General features: G+C 46.7%; 1 long non-coding RNA gene across 1 annotated transcript in view; it reads right to left on the bottom strand.

Annotated features, from left to right (window-relative positions):
- Window positions 1-2,904: 2,904 nt before the first annotated feature.
- LOC143989144 (uncharacterized) overlaps window positions 2,905-23,607 on the bottom strand; it is a 45,575-nt gene continuing 24,872 nt past the window's right edge. The window contains exon 3 of the long non-coding RNA XR_013276994.1: window positions 2,905-4,897. This is a non-coding gene — a long non-coding RNA (uncharacterized LOC143989144). The remainder of the gene's footprint in view (window positions 4,898-23,607) is intronic.

Raw genomic sequence — 23,607 nt, forward strand, 5'->3', positions numbered from 1 at the left:
GGGGCTACGCTGATAATCGATCAGCACAGACCCCCCCTGTCAGAGAAACAGCCGATCGGCTCTCCTCTACTCGCGTCTGACAGGCACGAGTGAGGTAAAGCCAATCACCGGCTCTTCCTATTTACACTGTAATCAGCCATGATTGGACACGACTGATCACATGGTAAAGTCTGCGTCAGAGACTCTTTACCGAGATCGTAGTTGCGGGGTGTCAGACTGACACACCACAACAATGATCGCTGCGATGTGTGCCACCGGGGGAGCGCAGCGGCCCAAAATCCTGAGGACGTCAAATGACGCCCAGTCAGGATTTTGAAACCACTTTGAAGCCGTCATTTGCCTATAGGGCGGGCGGCAAGTGGTTAAAATCAGTGCTCCCGAAAAAACTGCAGTTTTTAAAAACATTTTAGGCATTGACCCATATCCCCTGGGGAAGGAGCCTGGCCCCCAAACCCTTTTTTGGACAATATCTTGCATATTAGCTAATAAAATTAGCACTTTTTATTTTGAACATTCCAGTCCCATATACTTCGATGGGGTTCTAAAGTTCACACACATTTTCGGTCCGTTCTAAAGTTCTGGTGCAAACCGAACCGGGGGGTCTTTGGCTCATCCCTAGTGGGCACAGATGAGACTGCACCTGTGGGCACATGCTGTACTGAAGGGCACAGGTGAGACTGCACTGATGGGCACAGATAGGCTGCACTGATGGGCACAGATGGGCTGCAATGATGGGCACAGATATGAGGCTGCACTTACGGGCACTGATGGGCACAGATAGGATGCACTGGTGGCCACTGATAAGCTGCACTGATAAGCTGCATTGGTGGGCACAGATGAGACTGTACCTATGGGCACTAATGGGCATATGCTGCACTGATGGGCACAGATGGGCTGCACTGATGGGTGGTGCACTGATTCAACTGCACCTATGGGCACATGCTGCACTGATGGGCACAGATGGGCTGCACTGATGAGTAGAGGTCGACCGATATGGGTTTTTCTCTGGCCGATGCCGATATTTAGAAATCATGGCGGCCGATAGCCGATATACAATGCCAATTTTTTTGGGCCGGTATGTTAGGCCGATTTTATTTTATTTTTATTTTTTTTCCTTTTTTATTTATTATTATTTTTTTTTGAATCCCCCTAGATCTAACACACCTTTCCCACTGGGGCGTTTTTCAGGCGCTTTTGGGCTAAAAATAGCGCCTGTAAAGTGCCTGCAAAATGGCTCCCCTGCAGTCTGTGTGAAAGACAGAGTGCTTTCACACTGAGGCGATGCGCTGGCAGGATCTTAAAAAAAAAAAGTCCTGCAAGCAGCACGTTTGGAGTGGTGTATACCGCTCCTCCACCACTCCTGCCCATTGATATGAATGGGCACCACTGCCGAAGCGCATGCAATGTGATTTGGCAGCAGTGCTTCATGGGCGCATTTAACCTCTTCCTTGGTCGCTAGCTGGGTTATATGTGCCCCACTAGCAGCCAAATAGCACCGCTAAAATGATGGTAAAGAGCCACTAAAACTTGTGTTTTACCATCAACGCCTGCCCGCTCCAGTGTGAAAGCAGTCTTCATAAGTGATACAGAAAATCTCTTACATTTAAACATTTATTAAACAAAACAAACCTCCAATCAGTTTATTTGTATGTATGATTAAGATTGAAAAAAAAAACCCTATATATTAAATAAAAACAGGTAGTTAAAACTTTTGGACGAAAAAAAAAATGGGCTAACTTTACTGTTTTTATTTTATTTTTATTTTTTAAATAGTGTATTTTTTTCCCAAAAAAATGCATTTGAAAGACCTCTGTGCAAATGCCGTGTGACATAAAATATTGCAACAACCGCTATTTTATTCCCTAGGATCTCTGCTAAAAAATATATATATAATTTTTGGGGGGTCTAAGTGATTTTCTGGCAGAAAATACTGGATTTTTACTTGTAAGCGACAAGTGTCAGAAAAGATTTAGACTTTAAATGGTTAAACTGAGAATTTCTACACACTGAGATGACTTCATTCATTGAAGTGTAAACATTATATCTTTCTGTTCTTTTCTTGGCAGACTGCCCAGAGAGGAGGAAAGTGTTTCTATGAAGACTCAGGCAACTTACACTGACTTCTATACAGAAGTCATTTCAAAGTCCCGCTGTAGTTCTAACTCGGCTTTTTATCAGCACAATCGGCCGATGCCGATTATTTAAAAAACGGCAAATATCGGCCGATATATCGGTCGGCCGATATATATGTTGACCTCTACTGATGAGTACAGATGGGCTGCACTGATGAACACATATGAGAATGCACTTACGGGCACTGATGGGCACAGGCTGCACTGGTAGGCACTGATATGCTGCACTGGTGTGCACAGATGAGACTGCACCTATGGGCACTGATGTGCTGCACTGGTGGGCACAGATTAAACTCCACCTATGGTCACTGTTAGGTACAGATAAGCTGCACTGATGGGCACAGATAAGCTGCACTGGTGGGCACAGAGGCTGCATTGGTGAGCACAGATGAAACTCCACCTATGGGCACTGATGGGCACATGTGTTTTGATGATTTTAATTTGGAATGTACCTTGGTGCCCTTCACTAAGGTCTGTACTTTGAAAAATGTCCGCCACAGCCTTGGTCCATGCCTATCCCTGCTATGAAGTCACAATTCATGATCTGCATCCTTGTTCTGGGTCAGTGACTTGAGAATGTGTGGAAGCCATTGAAAAAGAAGGATGACCGGTATTGTAAAAACATACAGTAGGTTCCCTGTTACAGCCTCCATATCTCCTTCGGCACACACTTTTTTTTCTTGTGTGCATCCTGATTAATTCTTTATACCTTATATGCCATCACAAAATTTTTGCAAATAGAAACCCTAAATAAGGAAATGCATACAAGGTATTTTGCTAATCAGCATTTTTATTGCCTTACAAATAAGCAGATTAAAGTCAGACATAACATATTCCCTGATAAACATCTAAGGCCTCATGCACACGAGACTCTGCTAGACACTTATTCAGAGGCAGTTGGACACTTTTTTCAACTGCCCCTGAACTCATTCAATGTTATCCTAGGTGTCCATGTACACAGTCTGTTTTATTGCCATTTTTAAGCAGTTGCGTTTAACCTCGTTTTTTCAGAAGCAAAAAAATGGGTTCAGACGCAAACGTTTTCCACGTTTCAATTGTAAAATGCGGCAAAACGCCGGTACCGCGTTTTCGTTTATAAGCGTTTTTAAAGGTGACCTATTTTTTTACATTAAAAAGCTCAAAAATTATGGCAAATGATGAAAAACCATAAAAAAAAATATTTTAAACAATTGCAATTGCAAGTGGACGATCCACAACTTGCGGCAAGTGACATGGCAGGTGGCAAGTGATGTGGCAAGTGGACAATCCACAACTTATGGCAAGTGACATGGCAGGTGGCAAGTGGACAATCCACAACTTGTGGCAGGTAACGTGGCAAGTGGAAAATCCACAACTTGTGGCAGGTGACGTGGCAGGTAACGTGGCAGATGACATGGCAGGTAACATGGCAAGTGACGTGGCAAGTGGACAAACCACAACTTGTGGCAGGTGATGTGGCAAGTGATGTGGCAGGTGATGTGGCAGATGACGTGGCAAGTGACATGGCAATTGTCAATCCACAACTTGTGGCAAGTGATGTGGCAAGTGGACAATCCACAACTTGTGGCAGGTGACGTGGCAGGTGACGTGGCAAGTGGACAATCCACAACATGTGGCAGATGACGTAACAAGTGGACAATCCACAACTTGTGGCAGGTGACATGGCAGGTGATATGGCAAGTGACGTGTCAAGTGGACAATCCACAACTTGTGGCAGAGTGACGTGGCAAGTGGACAATTCACAAATTGTGGCAGGTGACGTGGCAAGTGACAGGCTAAATACAAGTACACTGCTGCTCTCACAGCTGCTGCTACTCACTCTGGCCTCACAAAATGGCTGAAATAGTTAATAATACAGTTTTTTTGAGCTTGGGGAGGGTCTATGATGTTAGCTTAACTAAACACTTCTAGACGCAAACGCGGTAAAACACAGTAAACGCTGCCAAATCGCGGTAAAAAACGCCGGTTTCAGCTTTTAAAAACGTGTCCAGCAGAGTTTGCACCAGTGTCTCATATGCATGAAGCCTAAAAGGTAAGAAAGAAAAGGAAAAAAGAATGCACAAAATGGGGTGGGAGGACTCATATTGATCCTATCCGCATGCTTCTAGCACAGTAGTAAAAATTATTTCAGACAGGATTCATTGATCTTACCATTCTCAAAGCACTGTTGACAAGTTTTACCAGTACAGCGGAACAGAGTCATTACGTTATTCAGACCACCCCAAGCATTTATTACTTCCTGACGTTCCTTTATGTCATTAAGTCTGACCTGATCAGGTGTGTACACTAACTTGTATACAAAAGCCCGGTCCGTAAATTGTTGGAAGTTATTTTGAAGGCTTTTCAATATATTGTAATAATTATTTTGGTTGATGCATTTATCTACACATGGGGAGATTAGAGAGTAAAATATGACACAGTGGGCCTTAGGTTCTTTGTTCATAAAAACCTGGACGGGGGAAAGGGTTTGCTTTCCTTCAGGTGTTAGGAGACGATACTCTGCATGTTCTGTATATATTATAGGTTCTCCGTTCTTTACAGGAATTTTTAATTCTTTAGGTGTAGCCATTAAGATTCGATTCCCAGAGTAGATGACGTTGTTCATTGTGTCTTTCATTTTATCAACATTTTGCTTTTTCTCTATGTTAATAGCATTAAAAAAATCATTTGGTATACCAGTGATTAAGTCAGGATTGTTCTTGTTTGTTCGGATACTGCACTCCTCCTTTGTCAGCTTCACTATATAGGCAACTTGAGGTATTTTGCTGAAAGGTTAGAAAAAAATGAAATATAAGCTTTGTCAATAACAAATAAAACATTTTCCCTTTAGAGTTACTGTACAACAGAAACTGCTTTATCCACTCACTCCCCAAGCAAATTCTGACACTTCTTATACATTTCTCCTTAGGTGGACGTCATATGATGTCCTGGAGTTTAAATGGTTAAGTCTGAATGGTGCCTGCAGGCAGCTGCAAGCATCATTCAGATATCAATCTTTTCTGCCGGTGATTCTCTGTCATATACAAACAATCATAGCAGCTGTTTAGCCACTTGATTGTTTTTACAGGTGGTGGGAGGGGAAGTCCACCCCTACCGCCGCCCTTTGGTACTTCTACCGGCTCGCCTGTGCGATCGCTGAACCGGAGAATGAATCGGACAGGAGCAGCAGTTTACCATAGGGCTGACTGAGGACCAGAGAGTCTCTATGACCTTTGGAGGCGGGGAGCGATGTCATGACGTCACTTCCGGGGGCCTGCAGATGTAAATACTGTTGTTTTTTTAATTGGAAAGCCAGAGATGGCTTATTTTTTTGTTGATCTAAGGGTTTCCAGCATAAAGCAAAGATTTGGGTACTTATAGATCCCACATCTCTCTGTAAAGAATACCTGTCAAGCCCTATCCCTATTACAAGGGATGTTTACATCCCTTGTAATAGGAATAAAAGTGATTTATTTTATTCAAATTTTTTTTTACTTTCACTTTAGTTTTTTAGTTTTTATCAACACTATATGCATAAAATTCCTTATGATAGCATAATCCTTGACATGTCCTCTTTATGGAGGGATCTGTGATCTATTAAACCCTAGATCTCTCCTCAGCCTCAAAAGTAGGGATGAGCCGAACACCCCCCGGTTTAGTCAATGCCAGAACATGCAAACAGGAAAAAAAAATGTGCGAACATCGTTAAAGTTATGGGACTCGAACGTGAAAAATAAAAAGTGCTAATTTTAAAGGCTAATATGCAAGTTATTGACATAAAAAGTGTTTGTGGACCTGGGTCCTGCCCCCGGGGATATGTATCAATGCAAATTTTTTTTTAAAAACTCCAGTTTTTTCAGGAGCAGTGATTTTAATAATGCTTAAAGTGAAACAATAAAAGTGAAATATTCCTTTAAATGTCGTACCTGGGGGGTGTCTATAGTATGCCTGTTAATTGGTGCATTTTTCCCATGTTTAGAACAGTCCCTGCACAAAATGACATTTCTAAAGGAATAAAAGTCATTTAAAACTGCTTGTTGCCCTAATGTAATGTTGGGTCCCGGCAATATAGATGAAAATCATTGAGGAAAACGGCATGAGTACTCCCCCAGGCCATTACCAGGACCTTTGGGTCTGGTATGGATATTAAGGAGAACCCCGCACCCAAATTACAAAAAAAAGGCGTGGGGCCCCCAGACCCTATATGCTCTGAACAGCAGTATACAGGTGGTCCCCGGGTTACCTACAAAACTGTAGGTTTGTTCTTAAGTTGAATCTGTTTGTAATTTGGAACAGGTATATTTTTAAAGTGTAGCTCCAGCCCAAAAAAAATATTTTTAAGCTTTTTGGATAACATAGGGAATGATTATCACCCCTGTAACATTTGTTTTGCTGTCTGTGCCCCTGTTCAGAAGATTTCAGCTCACTTTTTGTCCCAATGACAATTGGATTTTGAAACTTTTGGGTTAGTAGGGAAACTTGGATTGATGATAAAGCATCAGTGGAGACTCCTTTTCCCCATTTTAACTCTTAAAGGAGAAAATTTTACCTTTCTAGGGGTAGATTGCCTCTCAATTCCGGTTGTCTACCTTCGTTTGTAAGTAGGAGTCATTTGTAAGTCGGATGTTTGAAAATAGGGGACCGCTGTATATACTATATTCCCTGCCCTATATACCAGAACACTGTAAGCCCTCAGGCCGCGTACACACGCACGGACTGTTGGCCCAACTTTGTCCGTCCAACAGTTTGAGCGAACAGTCCGCTCAAACTTAGCATGGACGGACATGGCCACACACGACGGACGAACAGTTTGCTGAAACCGTGCGCGATGACGTGAACGGCACGTACGACGGGACGAAAAATACGACGTCCTATACACTGCAATGCAACCTTCCGACGTGGAAATCCTTTCTGAGCATGCGCGAGACTTAGTTGGCCGAACAAGCCTACACACGAGCGAACAGTCCGCTGAAACCTTGTTTCAGCGGACAGTTTTTCGGAATTTCCGTAAGACCTTGTTCGGCCAACTGTCCGCTGAAACTGTCCGCTGAAGCCCCACACACGAGCGGACTGTCCGCCCAAACACTGTTCAGCGGACAAGGTTGGGCGAACAGTCCGCGCGTGTGTACGCGGCCTCACAGTTACCTGTGAAATATTTCACAGTTGCTGTGAAATATTATATCTAGAATTGCAATTACTGCCCCTGTTAAACAGGGTCGGAAAAATTGGGCCTTAGGCAGTGGTGGTGGTGCCACAAAACTGTAACCCCTCACAGATTCTCTTGTTGAGCGCAGGAATGGAACCTGCTGTGAAATTTTAGATCAAAAATTGTAATTACACTCCTCTGTTAAACAGGGGCAGAAAAATTGGGCCTTAGGCGGCGTACACACGGGCGGACTGTCTGCCGAAACTAAGTTCGTCAAACAGTCCGCTCAAACTTTTGAATGAACGAACTTGCCCACACACGGCACTTTTTGAGCGGACAAATACGGCAAACTTTGTTCGTCGTACTAAGTCCGCGCAACTTTTGAAATGAACGGACTCGCCCACACACGAGGGAACAGTCCGCTCATTTCGAGCGCGTGTGCAGGTAGGCGGGGCCCGCGACGGAGACGTCGCGGGCTCCGCCGCCTGGAATGAACTTAAAGGGGAACCCCAACGCCGAAAAAAATCGGCGTGGGGGTCCCCCCAAAGTCCACAACAGACCCTTGTTCGAGCACGCTACCCGGCCGGCCAGGAAAGGGGGGCGAGCGAGCGCGCCCCCCCCGCTTCCGAGCCGTACCAGGCCGCGTGCCCTCAACATGGGGGGTGCCTTGGGGAAGGAGGGGCCGCGCGGCCCCCCCACCCCAAAGCACCTTGTCCTTGTTTTTTTTTGGGTACTTTTATTTTACAGGTGAATGGGTAGGGGTACATTGTACCCCATACTCATTCACATAGGGTGGGGGGCCGGTATCCGGGGGCCCCCTTATTAAAGGGGGCTCCCGGATTCCGATAAGCCCCCCGCCCGCAGACCCCGACAACCAACGGCCAGGGTTGTCGGGAAGAGGCCCTTGTCCTCATCAACATGGGGACAAGGTGCTTTGGGGTGGGGGGCCGCGCGGCCCCCCTTTCCCCAAGGCACCCCCCATGTTGAGGGCACGCGGCCTGGTACGGCTCGGAAGCGGGGGGCGCGCTCGCTCGCCCCCCTTTCCTGGCCGGCCGGGTAGCGTGCTCGAACAAGGGTCTGTTGTGGACTTTGGGGGGACCCCCACGCCGTTTTTTTTCGGCGTTGGGGTTCCCCTTTAAGTTCATACCAGGCGGCGGTGCCCGCGACGTCTCCTTCGCGGGCCCCGCCTACCTGGAGACGCGCTCGAAATGAGCAGACTTTCCTCCGAGCGGGAACAGTTTGCTCATTTCGAAAGTGGCCTACACACGGGCGGACTGTTCGCTCAAACCAAGTTTCAGCGGACAGTTTTTCGGAATTTCCGAAAAACGTTGTTCGTCAAACTGTCCGCTGAAACTGTCCGCTGAAGCCCCACACACGAGCGGACTGTCCGCTGAAACACTGTTCAGCGGACAAAGTTGAGCCAACAGTCCGCCCGTGTGTACGCGGCCTTAGGCAGTGGTGGTGCCCTGAACCAAAAATATTCCTAGAAGCTAGATTGATTGAAGAAGATTGAGGAGGAATAGGATAGTCACTCAGCATAATAGGATAGCCACTCAGCATCTGCAGTCTTGAAGGGATCCCACATCCATAGAAAAAAATCAATCGGTTACATCAGCAACAGGAGCTTGGTAGCTGGTGATCCAAGACTCATTTTTATGAATGTGAGCTTATCGTCAGAGTCTGTGGACAGGCACATTCTGTGATCAGGTACAAAGCCTCCAGCAGCACTAAACGTTCGTTCAGAAAGAACACTGAATGCAGGACAGGCCAGTAGCTCAATTGCATATGGTGGTCCATCCTCAAGACCCAGTAACCCAGTGGATGTTCTGTTGGAAAGGTCTCCAAGTCTGATCTTGCCCCTATATATTCCTGCACCATGTAATTCAGATGCTGGCTATGGTTGATGTAACCGATCAGACCTTGGCGCTGAGCACTGAAGAATTTTCTGAAGGCATCGGTCAGCCGGCCACCTTCTCCACCGCTCTTTCTGTGACTAAACGAAGCCTCAGCAACACGTTGTCCAGCACCTTGAAATTGTAACCTCCCAAGCTCTGGAAATGCATTGCACAAACCTTTCTGCAAGGCCACCCGAAGATGTTTCATCCTCTGCTCCCTCTGTGAAGGCTGGATAAGTTCTGCAACCTTACCCTTGTAGCATGGATTAAGAAGGGTTGCAAGCCAGTAATGATCTCTCTCCTTGTAACCACAAATCTTAGGGTCTTTTTGAATGCTTTGCAGGATCAGGGAGGCCATGCAGTGCAAGTTTGCAGAGGCATTTGATCCTGAGTCCTCTGGGTCACTAAGGATCACATGATCCTCAACCACCTCCTCTCAGCCACATACAACACCATGGGTTCCTGGGGACTGAAAACGATCCCTTGAAGACTGCTGCTGATGCTGAGTGTTATCCTCCACCTCCATGCTGACACAATCCTCCTCCTCTTCTTCTTCCTGTGTGATTGGCTGGCCCACAGGAATACTATCTGGATAAAGGGGACCTTGAGAGGTAAGGAAGTCCTCCTCTTCCTCCCGCTGTTCTGCCTCAAGTGCCCTGTCCAGTATTCCACGAAGCGTGAGCTCCAACAGGAAGACAAGGACAGTATCACTGATGCATGCACTGTCACTGCTCACCATCCTTGTAGCCTTCTCAAATGGTGACAGGACAGTTCATGCATCCTTGATCTGTAGCCACTGGCATGGCGAAAAAAAGCCAAGCTCCCTTGACCCTGTCCTGATGTCATAGTCACACAGGTACTCATTGATGGCCCTCTTCTGCATGTGCAGCCGCTGCGACATTGCTAACATTGAGTTCCACCTGGTGGGCATGTCACAAATGAGGCGGTTCTTGGGCAGGTTGCATTCACTTTGAATGCCAGCCAGCCAAGCATTGGCATTATATGACCAGCGGAAATGACCACAGACTTTCCTGGCCTGCCTCAGGAGATCCTGTAAGCACTGGTACCTGCTCAAGAACCACTGCACCAACAAATTCAGGATGTGAGCCAAACAGGGAACATGGGTCAAGTGACCCTGTTGGAGGGCGGAGAGGAGGTTGGTGCCATTGTTGCATACAACCATTTCTGGCTGAAGCTGACATGGTTCAACCACCTCTGAGCCTGCCCCTGCAGAGCTGCTAGAAGCTCTGCCCCAGTGTGGCTCCTGTCCCCAAAGCAGACCAACTCAAGCACCACATGGCATCTTTTGCCTGAGTGCTTGTGTAGCCCCTTGATTACCTACAGAGCACCGCTGGTTCAGAGGACAAATCTGCAGAGGAAGAGGCCATAGAGGAAGAAGATGAGGAGGGGGTGGAGGAGAGAGGTGTGGCAGAATCACCACTACAAACATTTTGGAGGCGCGGTGGTGTAACAAGCTCAAACAATACTGAACCCTGTCCTGCATCCTTCACAGCTGCCAGCAGAATAACCAGTGCATTGTTAAAGAAAGGTAATGTCCCTGTCCATGCCTGCTGGACCATGAGTCAGCGGTAATATGCACCTTACTGCTGAATGTCCTGTCAAACAAGGCCAAGACATTGCCTTCCATATGCTGGTAGAGAGTCGGAATGGCCTTCTGTGAAAAGAAATGGTGATTGGGAACCTGCCACTAAGGTACCACCGCACATTCCACAAATTCACAAAAGGGTTCAGAGTCTACCAGCTTAAAAGGCAGCAGTTGCAGTGCTAAGTAAATCAAAAATGTTTTTTTGTGCGTTGCGCTGCTGGATTATATATGTCCTGGATGGGGGGAGTGAGGAAGGAAAAAAGAGGAGGGGGGGAAGGGGGGGTATCTGCTATAGTTAATGTGTATAGCAGGTTTAGGATTTTCAAGTCTGCTTTTCCACAGAGTTTTGCAGTCCTTGCTGAATATGGCAGTAAATGTAGCAAAAGTAATAGGTAGCTAACAGGATCATAGGTTATAGTCCATAGTTAATAGTTGTGACAATAGCCATAGAAAAGGGAGGATTTCTTTAGCACAAGCAGGTAGGCAGCATGTTCAAGGATAGAAGGTACCTTGTAGAAGATATACAAACAGAAGAAAAACAGCGCCAATCTAAGTGCAGTATTTTTAGATCATAGACATTTAATTTGTAAAGTAATACACTCACTCTCTACCAGAAAGTTTCAGGCACATCATGTTTTTAGAAAGGTCTCTGGGGGACATCGCAGGGCTCCCGAGGAGAAGCGGTTTCTCATCCAGCTGTGTCTCTCGTCCGGTGGCGCCGGTGGTTCCCAGCGTCGCACGGCCCGGTGTAGCAGCGTCAGGGAGGTCCGTTCGTTGGTACGTTGGGGGCGCACTGCGATGACGTTCGTTACGTTTTACGTTGCACGCATTTGGAGCATGCGTGCTCCTTCATCAGTTGCAGTGCTAGCAATTTGGTCAAGCTAGCATTCAGACGATGAGCATGTGGATGGCTGGGACCTTATTTCTTTTGACGGTTTAGCAACTGGGGTAGGGAAATTTGCCTGCTAAAATCGGATGTTGGTGTAGTGCTAGCAGATTGGCCGCAAGTACTTGGGACACCTATTTCTATACCGTCATTCCTCTCAGTGCAGGTTTCTGAGAGGATTGGAGGTATAGTGTTGTTGGAGATCCCAGCTGATGGGGAGCAAGAACAGGTCTGCCTTGTTCTTTGATGTGGGTCTTTTAATTGCTGTTGCCAATGGAATGCATGGGAGGTCGTCATATGTCTGGCCAAGCATGTGGTGCCCAAGCGGCTGCTGTTTTGGCCAAGCTTGATACACTTCAGACAAATGTTGCAAAAAGCAATGGTGCGTTCTGCTGCACATGTTTAAAAAAAGGTCCACACCAAAGATCTTTTCAAAATATGCAGGCAGTCAGCAGTACCCTGCACCTGCTTAACTCTGTGGTGATAAGCAATAGGGTGGCTGTCCTTAAGCTGCCCCCTGGAGGGCATCCTGCCTCATTGGAGATGTGCCTCCTCCTCCTCTTCTATCAGGCACCCAAGTAGAGTCAGTGATCTCATCATCCCCTCACTCCTTGTCACTGGAGCAAACTTGGCAGTATGCTGCTGCTGGGGGAACATGACTTCCAGTTTCTTGATCTTCTTGGGCACCCCCCTCGCTCTAGGCTGATGTTAATCCCTTTCTCAACCTGGGTACCATCATCAGAGCCTTTAAATCGCTGCGCATCTCCTGCAGCATGTACCTGACACTGTGGTCGAATAGTTTGGGGGACTCTTCCATGCATGATGGTATGGCTAGGGAAGGAGTGACTGTTGACATGGAGCTGATGGAAAAGGCCGCTTTGGCAGCTGCATTGGCAGGCAAACTACTCTGAGGCTGGGTGACGGTGGAATGGATAACAAAGCCGCCCTCATCCTCCTCATCCTCTAACTCTTCTGAACATTGTGGCTCAATAACACGGCCAGCTACAGACAAAAAAACAAGCGTGCCCCACAGTCACGTGCTGAGGATGCACCGTGTCCACAACCAGTACTATCGACTGTAGACACAGAGCCTGCTTGACCTCTTTTAGTGGCCTGTGAGCATCTGCCTCTCCTTGGTGGCCTTCTGGACATGCTTTCAATTTTGTTTAGCAAAACCACACTACACTGTATTGTGTACTGTATACACCACCAGAAAAGTAGTAGCAACTGCTCTAGGGGTGCACGGTGCTGTGTACACCACCAGAAGTCTAATAGCAACTATGGGTGCACTGTATGCATTGTGTACACCACCAGTAAAGTAGTAGCAACTACACTATGGGTGCACGGTACTGTGTACACCAACGGAAGTGTAATAACTATGGGTGTACTATTTATATTAAATACACTACAGCTAACTGAATAACCTGCCTGCCTGAAGTATATTAGAAAAATTACACCAGGAATGGCCTGCAGTCAGATATAGCTAAACTGATGCAGTGGATAGAGATAGAGAGATATAGATATGAGATATATATATATATATATATATATATATATATATATATATATATATATATATATATATATATATATATATATATATATATATATATGTATATTACACAAGACTATCTGTATATCTGAGACTATCTGTACTATCTGAATAGCCTGCCTGCTCAATCTAAATGACACTCTCTCTCCATCCACACCAACAACGCACAACACGGGGCTGACGTGCAGGCAGCGTTATATAGTGTGGGGCGTGGAGTTAGTCCCCGTGAGCCATAATTGGCCAAAGGCACCCTGCTTTTGCCCAATTATGGCTCTCTTAGCTGAGGGTGCTGGGATTGCCCAAAGCATGCAGGGCAGGTGCATGCTTTGGCCAATCATCATACAGCAATGCACTGCCCTCCCGCAGTGCATTATGGGGCGTTACGCAGTGCTCAAATTTGGCGCGAAAGCCCCATAATGTTCGTTTTCAACGAACAGGCAAACAGCCAATGTTTGGGTCAAACTCATGTTCGACCCAAACATAAAGCTCATCCCTACTCAAAAGCATCGGATCAAACCAAGACCGTCTTGATCAGATGCTCTTCACTTCTGGTTTCATAGTCCATAAAGATCATCAGGGACTTCTGTTCCTCCTTCATCTCTATGTTCAGCTGGCAAAAGTACCGGTTTTAATTCCAGGTTTCCTAGTGGAATGGGAGAGGCCAGGGTGGCAGTGGAGCACCCAAGGCAATGCTGCCAAGTCCCCCTAACATTTACATTTGTTGCTGCAAATATTAATACCAGCATAAAACAGTAAAAAAAAGCCAAAGGAAGGGAATAAAAAAGTTAATTTATAAGAGTTAGCTACAATTTGAGTTACTCAAATTTTAGTTTAAAAAAACTAATTAGCACTAAATACAAATTTGATTTGCTATTTCACCTTTAACCACTTTCAGACCGGACCATTTTGCTGGTAAATGACCAGAGGTCTTTTTACACTTTGGCACTGCGCTGCTTTAACTGGTAATTGCGCGGTCATGCAATGTTGTACCCAAACAAAATTTGCGTCCTTTTCTTCCCACAAATAGAGCTTTCTTTTGATGGTATTTGATTGCCTCTGCGATTTTTATTTTTTGCGATATAAACGTAAAAAGACCGCTTTTTTTTTTGTTATTAGAAAAATCCAATAAACTCAATTTTAGTCATACATTTAGGCCAAAATGTATTCAGCCACATGTCTTTGGTAAAAAAAAAGTCAATAATTGTATATTTATTGGTTTGCGCAAAAGTTGTCACATCTACAAACTAAGGTACGTTTTCTGGAATTTACGCAGCTTTTAGTTTACGACTGCCTATCTCATTTCTTGAGGTGCTAAAATGGCAGGGCAGTACAAAACCCCCCCAAATGACCCCATTTTGGAAAGTAGACCCCCTAAGGAAATTGATAAGAGGCATGTTGAGCCCATTGAATATTTTATTTTTTTGCCTCAAGCGATTGAATAATGACAAAAAAAATTTTTTTTTTTTTTTTTTACACAAAGTTGTCACTAAATGATATATTGCTCACACATGCTATGGGCGTATGTGAAATGACACCCCAAAATAAATTCTGCTGCTTCTCCTGAGTATGGGGATACCACATATGTGGGACTTTTTGGGAGCCTAGCCGCGTACGGGGCCCCGAAAACCAAGCACCGCCTTCAGGCTTTCTAAGGGCGTAAATTTTTGAGTTCACTTCTCACTACCTATTACAGTTTTGAAGGCCATAAAATGCCAAGATGGCACAAAACCCCCACAAATGACCCCATTTTAGAAAGTAGACACCCCAAGCTATTTGCTGAGAGGCATGTTGAGTTCATGGAATATTTTATATTTTGCCACAAGTTGCGGGAAAATTACAAACTTTTTTTTTTTTTTTTTTTTTTTAACAAAGTTGTCACTAAATGATATATTGCTCATGCATGCCATGGGCATATGTGAAATGACACCCCAAAATAAATTCTGCTGCTTCTCCTGAGTACGGGGATACCACATATGTGGGACTTTTTGGGAGCCTAGCCGCGTACGGGGCCCCGAAAACCAAGCACCGCCTTCAGGCTTTCTAAGGGCGTAATTTTTTGATTTCACTCCTCACTACCTATTACAGTTTTGAAGGCCATAAAATGCCAAGATGGCACAAAACCCCCACAAATGACCCCATTTTAGAAAGTAGACACCCCAAGCTATTTGCTGAGAGGCATGTTGAGTCCATGGAATATTTTATATTTTGCCACAAGTTGCGGGAAAATTACAAACTTTTTTTTTTTTTTTTTTTTTTTCACAAAGTTGTCACTAAATGATATATTGCTCACGCATGCCATGGGCATATGTGAAATGACACCCCAAAATAAATTCTGCTGCTTCTCCTGAGTATGGGGATACCACATATGTGGGACTTTTTGGGAGCCTAGCCGCGTACGGGGCCCCGAAAACCAAGCACCGCCTTCAGGCTTTCTAAGGGCGTTACAGTTTTGAAGGCCATAAAATGCCAAGATGGCACAAACCCCCCCCAAATGACCCCATTTTGGAAAGTAGACACCCCTAAATTTAGGGGTACACTAGTGAGACTAGGTAATAAATGGCGGGTGCCCTGAAACTATAAAAAAATAACTAACCAACCAGCGTCACCTGTAACAGTTATATGGTGATCACTGGTGAAAGGGTTAACTAGGGGGCAATTAGGGGGCTTTATGCGGTAGTATATGGGGGTCCCTGGCGCTATAAAAAGCTGCAGCGAACCTAAATACCTACCTGCCTAACTAGCGTCACCTGTGACACTAATACAGCGATCAGAAAAACGATCGCTTATTAGGCTGGGTTCACACTGGAGCGATGCGGGAACGCCACGAATGCGCGGCGGGTTCCCGCATCGCATGCCTCCCGGCGGCAGTTCACACTGCCCTATGCGAACTGCTGGGAGTGTCAGTGAAATGTTACTGACACCCCCAGATCAGTTCGCATATCGCAGTGCGATCTGCAAACTCGGATCGCATGGTGTGAACACCCATGCGATCCGATTCTGCTGCGGGCCAAAAAAAGGGTCCCGTGCGAATTTGCGGCGGGTGCGGCGGGTGCGGCGAATGGCTGAACTCGAATCGCACAGAGATCGGATGTGATTTGCACTGCAGTGCGGTGCGAATCACATCCGTTCTCATAAACCGCTGCAATGTGAACCCAGCCTTAGTGACACTGGCGACGGGGGGTGATCACGGGGTTAAACCTTTATTGGGGGGGTTAGGGGGGTACCTTAGAACTAAAGGGGGCTAACCCTAACTGCCCTAACAGTTATTAGTCACAAATGACACCCGCCGGGTGATCAGGGGGTTAAACCTTTATTAGGTAATAAATGGCGGGTGCCCTGAAACTATAAAAAAATAACTAACCAACCAGCGTCACCTGTAACAGTTATATGGTGATCACTGGTGAAAGGGTTAACTAGGGGGCAATCAGGGGGCTTTATGCGGTAGTATATGGGGGTCCCTGGCGCTATAAAAAGCTGCGGCGAACCTAAATACCTACCTGCCTAACTAGCGTCACCTGTGACACTAATACGGCGATCAGAAAAATGATCGCTTATTAGGCTGGGTTCACACTGGAGCGATGCGGAAACGCCGCGAATCCGCGGCGGGTTCCCGCATCGCATGCCTCCCGGCGGCAGTTCACACTGCCCTATGCGAACTGCTGGGAGTGTCAGTGAAATGTTACTGACACCCCCAGATCAGTTCGCATATCGCAGTGCGATCTGCAAACTCGGATCGCATGGTGTGAACACTCATGCGATCCGATTCTGCTGCGGGCCAAAAAAAGGGTCCCGTGCGAATTTGCGGCGGGTGTGGCGGGTGCGGCGGGTGCGGCGAATGGCTGAACTCGAATCGCACAGAGATCGGATGTGATTTGCACTGCAGTGCGGTGCGAATCACATTCGTTCTCATAAACCGCTGCAATGTGAACCCAGCCTTAGTGACACTGGCGACGGGGGGTGATCACGGGGTTAAACCTTTATTGGGGGGGTTAGGGGGGTACATTAGAACTAAAGGGGGCTAACTCTAACTGCCCTAACAGTTATTACAGTCACAAATGACACCAATGCAAAAAAAAAAAAAAAATGACATTGGTGTCACTGTGACTGGGGGGCAGGGGTAATTGGGGGGGTGATCGGGGGGTAAAGGGGGGGTGTGAGTGTGCCTGGCATGTTCTACTGTGTGTGTGAGTGTTGGTGCAACTTACTGATCCGCTCTCCTCCGTGTCGGAACGAAAAATACCGACACGGAGGAGAGAATACATCACTTCCTCTCCTGTGTTTACATTACAGGAGAGGAAGTGATGTCACCGGGGATTTCTATTCGTCGGGAGCGATCGCGAGGGGGTGGCCATGAATGAATGGCCGTCCCCTCGTCCGGGATCGCTCCCGAACGAATACCGACCGCCGCAGGCACCGGGCGGGGGCCCGATCGGGCCCCCGACCCGCGGGAGGCAAGGGACGTACATGTATGTCCTTATGCCTGCCCGTGCCATTGTACCGACGTACATCGGCGTGCGGCGGTCGGCAACTGGTTAATAAATATACTAGAATTATGTTTTTGGTACATAGCACGAATAACAGAAATTTAAACTATTTTTACACAAACTATTAAAAACAAGAAAATTCTAAGGCCGCGTACACACGCGCGGACTGTTCGCCCAACCTTGTCCGCTGAACAGTGTTTGGGCGGACAGTCCGCTCGTGTGTGGGGCTTCAGCGGACAGTTTCAGCGGACAGTTGGCCGAACAAGGTCTTACGGAAATTCCGAAAAACTGTCCGCTGAAACAAGGTTTCAGCGGACTGTTCGCTCGTGTGTAGGCTTGTTCGGCCAACTAAGTCTCGCGCATGCTCAGAAAGGATTTCCACGTCGGAAGGTTGCATTGCAGTGTATAGGACGTCGTATTTTTCGTCCCGTCGTACGTGCCGTTCACGTCATCGCGCACGGTTTCAGCAAACTGTTCGTCCGTCGTGTGTGGCCATGTCCGTCCATGCTAAGTTTGAGCGGACTGTTCGCTCAAACTGTTGGACGGACAAAGTTGGGCCAACAGTCCGCGCGTGTGTACGCGGCCTAAGAGAAAAGTGGTATTTTTAGATACCCAAGCAGGACATTTTCCAATATCATAAAATCTAAATTTTAATAGTAGCAACATTTTTTTGGGGGACAGGAGGGGGGCAGTGTCAGTCCTTGGGAATGACCAGATCTCACCTATTCTGCAGCGACTCCTCCAGATGGTGTCAGTGCCACCATTCCTGACTGGAGCCTGCTTTACAGCAGCCCCCCCACCCACCCCCTGCTCACACCTGGTATTCGCCCACCACTCCATCACTCTGCTGCCTCTGCATCCTGGCAGGGCTGGCTTAGCCTCTCTGCTGATCGCTTAGTGGCTGAGCCAGCTGCCGGACCAGGCATTTTGGATATATTTACATTCTGCACCAGCTCCATGACATCAACCAACAGCAGGCTGATCTGCAGTCTTGTGATCCATAGGAGAAATATAACCAAAATAGCTATTCTTTAAAGAGGTGATTAACTCAAAAACAAACATGTATTATATTTAAGCTTACCAATTCCTAGATGTGGTGGCTGCATTTGTTTTATTTTTTAGGCTTTCTTTCCATTATTTTTATCTGGTGATCCAGGCCAGTAAGGCTGATATTTTTCAACAGAACAAGCTGATGTAGCAGTTACAGGGCAGAGACAAACATTTTAAAAAACTGTTGTTGTAACTACTTACAATGTACAGTGGACAGAAAGTATTCAGACCCCTTAAAGGGATTGTAAAGTGAATTATTTTTATTTTTTTAAATAACAAACATGTTATACTTACCTCCACTGTGCAGCTCGTTTTGCACAGAGTGGCCCTGAACCTGCTCTTCTGGGGTCCCTCGGCGGCTGTCTCAGCTTCCTCCTGCAGGTGCTTCTCACGTTCATGCGAGCTCCCTCGTATGGTGAGAAGCATCTGCGGGCACGCTCCCGTGATACAGCCGGCGGCTATAGCCGCTCACTGTATCACATGGCCCCGCCCCCGGCGCTCCGTGTCAGTGGATGTGATTGACAGCAGCGTGAGCCAGTGGCTGCGCTTCTTTCCATTCATCCACTCCAGCCAATCAGCAGCCAGGCTGAACGGTGGAAAGGACGTCGGGGGACGAGCGCGGGACCTTCGAGGGGTGAGGTAAGTAAAACGGAGGGGCTGGGGGCGCAGGCACTGTCAGATGTTTTTTCACCTTAATGCATAGAATGCATTAAGGTGAAAAAACATTTACCTTTACAACCCCTTTCCATTTTTCACGCTTTGTTATATTGCAGCCATTTGCTAAAATCATTTAAGTTAATTTTTTTCCTCATTAATATACACACAGCACTCCATATCGACAGAAAAACACAGAATTGTTGACATTTTTGTAGGTTTATTAAACAAGAAAAACTGAAATTTCAGACCCTTTGCTGTGACACTCATTTAACTCAGGTGCTGTCCATGTCTTCTGATCATCCTTGAGATGGTTCTACTCCTTCATTTGAGTCCAGCTGTGTTTGATTATACTGATTGGACTTGATTAGGAAAGCCACACACCTGTCTATATAAGACCTTACAGCTCACAGTGCATGTCAGAGCAAATGAGAATCATGAGGTCAAAGGAACTTCCTGAAGAGCTCAGAGACAGGATTGTGGCAAAGCACAGATCTGGCCAAGGTTACAAAAAAAATTCTGCTGCACTTAAGGTTCCTAAGAGCACAGTGGCCTCCATCATCCTTAAATGGTTTACCTTCCAACAAGACAATGACCCTAAGCATAAAGCTAAAATAATGGAGTGGCTTCACAACATCTCTGTGACTGTTCTTGAATGGCCCAGCCAGAGCCCCGACTTAAACCCAATTGAGCATCTCTGGAGAGACCTAAAAATGACTGTTCACCAACGTTTACCATCCAAACTGACAGAACTGGAGAGGATCTGCAGGGAGGAATAGCAGAGGATCCCCAAATCCAGGTGTGAAAAACTTGTTGCATCTTTCCCAAAAAGACTCATGGCTGTATTAGATCAAAAGGGTGCTTCTACTAAATATTGAGCAAATGGTCTGAATACTTAGGACCATGTGATATTTCAGTTTTTCTTTTTTAATAAATCTGCAAAAATTTCAACAATTCTGTGTTTTTCTGTCAATATGGGGTGCTGTGTATACATTAATGAGGGTAAAAATGAACTTAAATGATTTTAGCAAATGGCTACAATATAACAAAGAGTGAAAAAGTTAAGGGGGTCTGAATACTTTCCGTCCCCACTGTATTAGCTGACATTTTGATTTATTTGTTTAGTATATGTAATTCTGCTAGTACATCCAACTCTCTCCTCCCCCCATACTGCTGTCTGTTGCTCCTTCATCCAGAGTGAGGCACTCTTAAGCCTTGTACACACGGTCGGAGAATCCGTCGGAATGTGTCTTATCGGACCGTGTCGTCGGATAATCTGACTGTGTGTGGTCTGCATCGGACTGATTCCGTCCGAAATCTCCGTCGGACCCAATTTTCAAACATGTTGGAAATATTTTCCGTCAAAAAGCTCCGAACGGACATACTCCGATCATGTGTAGAGAATTTTGATCGGACCAAGTGCCACGCATGCTCAGATCAAATTCCTACATCAAAGCTATTGGCTACTAGTCCCATCGTAACGAAATTACATCATCACGTTCTGAATGATCGGATTTTTCGACAACTTAGTCCGACCGTGTGTATGCAACAGTTTCGGACAAGATCCGACGGGCAAAATCCGACGGACAAAATCCGACGGATTTGGTTGGCAGAATGTCCGACCGTGTGTACAGGGGCTAAGGCTCCATGCACACTGGCATAAAAAATGTTGCTTCTACAGGAGCTTTGTGTTCTGCCTGTAGAAGCAGCTCAATGTTATCCTATGTGTCCATACACATTAGGACGATTACAGGCATATTTTGAGTTTAAGGTTTAGAGGCAGAAAAAAAACCTTCTGGATCGTGTTTCTTATTGGAGCTTAGACAAAACAGACAAGTAGACAAAACTTAAAACTCTCCTAAACTCGTCCAAACTTTGTACAAAAAATGCTCTATGTGAGCGTTTTTTACTCCCGAGAGAACAGACGTTTTCCTGATGGACTTCATGGCAGCCTACGTGTGGGGTTAACCCCGCCTTCTCTCCAATGCTATAGGACCCCACTCCCAGAAATTTGAGCTCACCAGTAGAAACGTTGTTCCTTTTTTGTCCTCCTCTTTGGACCTATAAGATGTGCACTTACGTTTCCCCATGTCCAAACCGGGTGAATGAGCAGCGAGTGGGCTGATGTCAGGCATACCAATGGAGCGGTGTAGAGAGCCCAGGGCCCAGCCATGGGCGGGTGAGTGGCCTCAGGCATGTATGCCCAAGTAGTAGGGGGCATCCTGTGCATGCCCAGAAGGAGACGTTCATCACGACCGGCAAGGTCGGGAGTCTTCAGTTCTTTTCTCCATGGCAGTGCTTATGGTATTTGTGTCCAGTCTTCCCCTTTCCCCTTGTCCCCTTGTCTTCCCTTCCCCTGGCTCTCTCCTGGCGCCTGGAATGCTTCTGCATTCCAAGGCGCCGTCATTTTTCCGGGTTGCAGCCGCGACGGGCTTCTGCGTGAGGCCTCGGGTGATTCCTAGGCTTGGTTTGCACATGCACGGCTCAGTGGAAGGCTGAGGTGCCTGCCGACAATTCACCATAGCACAGGCGTGAACGGGTGGACTCGGCAGTGACGTCATCCAGGTGGGGGATTTAAATATCCTGTCAGATGGAATCTCTTGTTAGGCATATGGTGCAGCAATCCCTGAAGGATTGGGATACAACCCGCATGCGGAGCCAGTCCACCAATCTATCTGGCTCCCAGGCGGATAAGGCCTAGGTGGATCCTGGGCCATCCCAGCCTTATGATGCCTCCCCCGATTCCTCGGACAGCGAGATGGTGGGAGATAAGTTTGTCAGAGGCTAGTTTCCCCACTAATTAAAGCGGTCAAAGAGGCCCTTGAGTGGGAAGATGTTTCCATTCCCCTGGCTAAGCAGATGAAGTTCTTTAAGCATCTGGAGAAGGAACGTTCCAATTTTCCACTCCTTTCTGAATTAAAGGATATTATTAATGAGGAATGGAGCAAGGTAGATGTCAAGTAAAACCTCCAGGTCATACCCCTTTAAGGCTGAGGAAGTGAAACATCTGGAAAACGCTCCCCTCGTAGACGCAGCTTTGATGCAACTGGCCAAGCATGCCACTCTTCCCCTGTAAGACGTGGCATCCTCCAAAGATGGGCTTGAGAGAAGACTAGACCAAGACCTGAAGAGGATTTATGGGTTAGCTGTTAATGGCTTGCAAACCCGCTTTGGCCCTTGCGGCCATGTCCAAAGCTATGGAGGACTAGACTGAGAACGTAGATTCCATGCTCAGAGGAGTCTCAGAAGAACTGGCCAGGGGCTCTGCAATCCAGGAGCTGAAGCTGGCAGTGACCTTCCTGGGGAAGGCGTCAATCGACCTTATTCGCCTGTCGGCCTGGACTATGCTGTCCTTGGTCACGGCTAAGTGGGCCTTGTGGTTGCGCCCCTGGCTTGCCGATCCAGCATTTAAACAAGCCTGGTGTAGGATTCCCTTTGAGGGATCCTTGTTTGACAACAGGCTGGACAGCAATATAGCCCGGGCCACGGGTGGGAAGTCAGGCTTCCTGCCTCAGGATAGGCGTCTGTTCACTCAGAAGAGGCCCCAACGCAGAAGACATAGTTCCGAGCATTCCAGGGAAGCATGCTCTTATAGACCCAGCCGAGACTTCAGAAGGAATTGAAGCAGAGGGCAGGCATCCTTCCACAAGCCCGCTAAGAGTAAGGCATCCAGTGGACAAGAGCCGGCTAAGTCATTTTGAAATTGGGCCCGCCCAAGCGGGCTGGGTGGGAGCGCATCTGCTTCTCTTTCGGCACGTCTGGGGGGCCTCAATCTCTGACTACTGGACCATCAAGACTGCCTCCACAGGCCACACATGGTCCCTTCGCCAGTACTCCTACCCCCAGATTTATTTCCACCCAGATACCATGTTTAAAAGAAAAGAAACAGGAGTTACTTTGCTACGTGGATTCGCTGATAGTAAAGGAGACCATGGTGCCTGTCCTGAAGGGCGAAGAGTTCCAGGGGGTATACTTTCTTAGTACAGAAGAAAAATGGTTTGTGGCGCCCAGTGATAGATCTAACTTACCTAACTTACCTAAACAAGTTTATAAAATACGAAAGATTCAAAATGGAGACTTTGTCTACCGTCCAACAAGCCATGCAGCCAGGCGATTGGTTAATCTCAATCGACTTAAAAGATGCTTACTTCCATTTGCCTGTGGCAGAGGAATTCCACAAATACCTCCGGTTTCAAGTCAGGCAAGAACATCTACAGTTCACC

The sequence above is a fragment of the Lithobates pipiens genome, unplaced genomic scaffold (genome assembly GCF_037356315.1).
Source record: "Lithobates pipiens isolate NorthernLeopardFrog02 unplaced genomic scaffold, aLitPip1_a1.2 Scaffold_18, whole genome shotgun sequence".
In the NCBI taxonomy this organism is placed as follows: domain Eukaryota; kingdom Metazoa; phylum Chordata; class Amphibia; order Anura; family Ranidae; genus Lithobates; species Lithobates pipiens.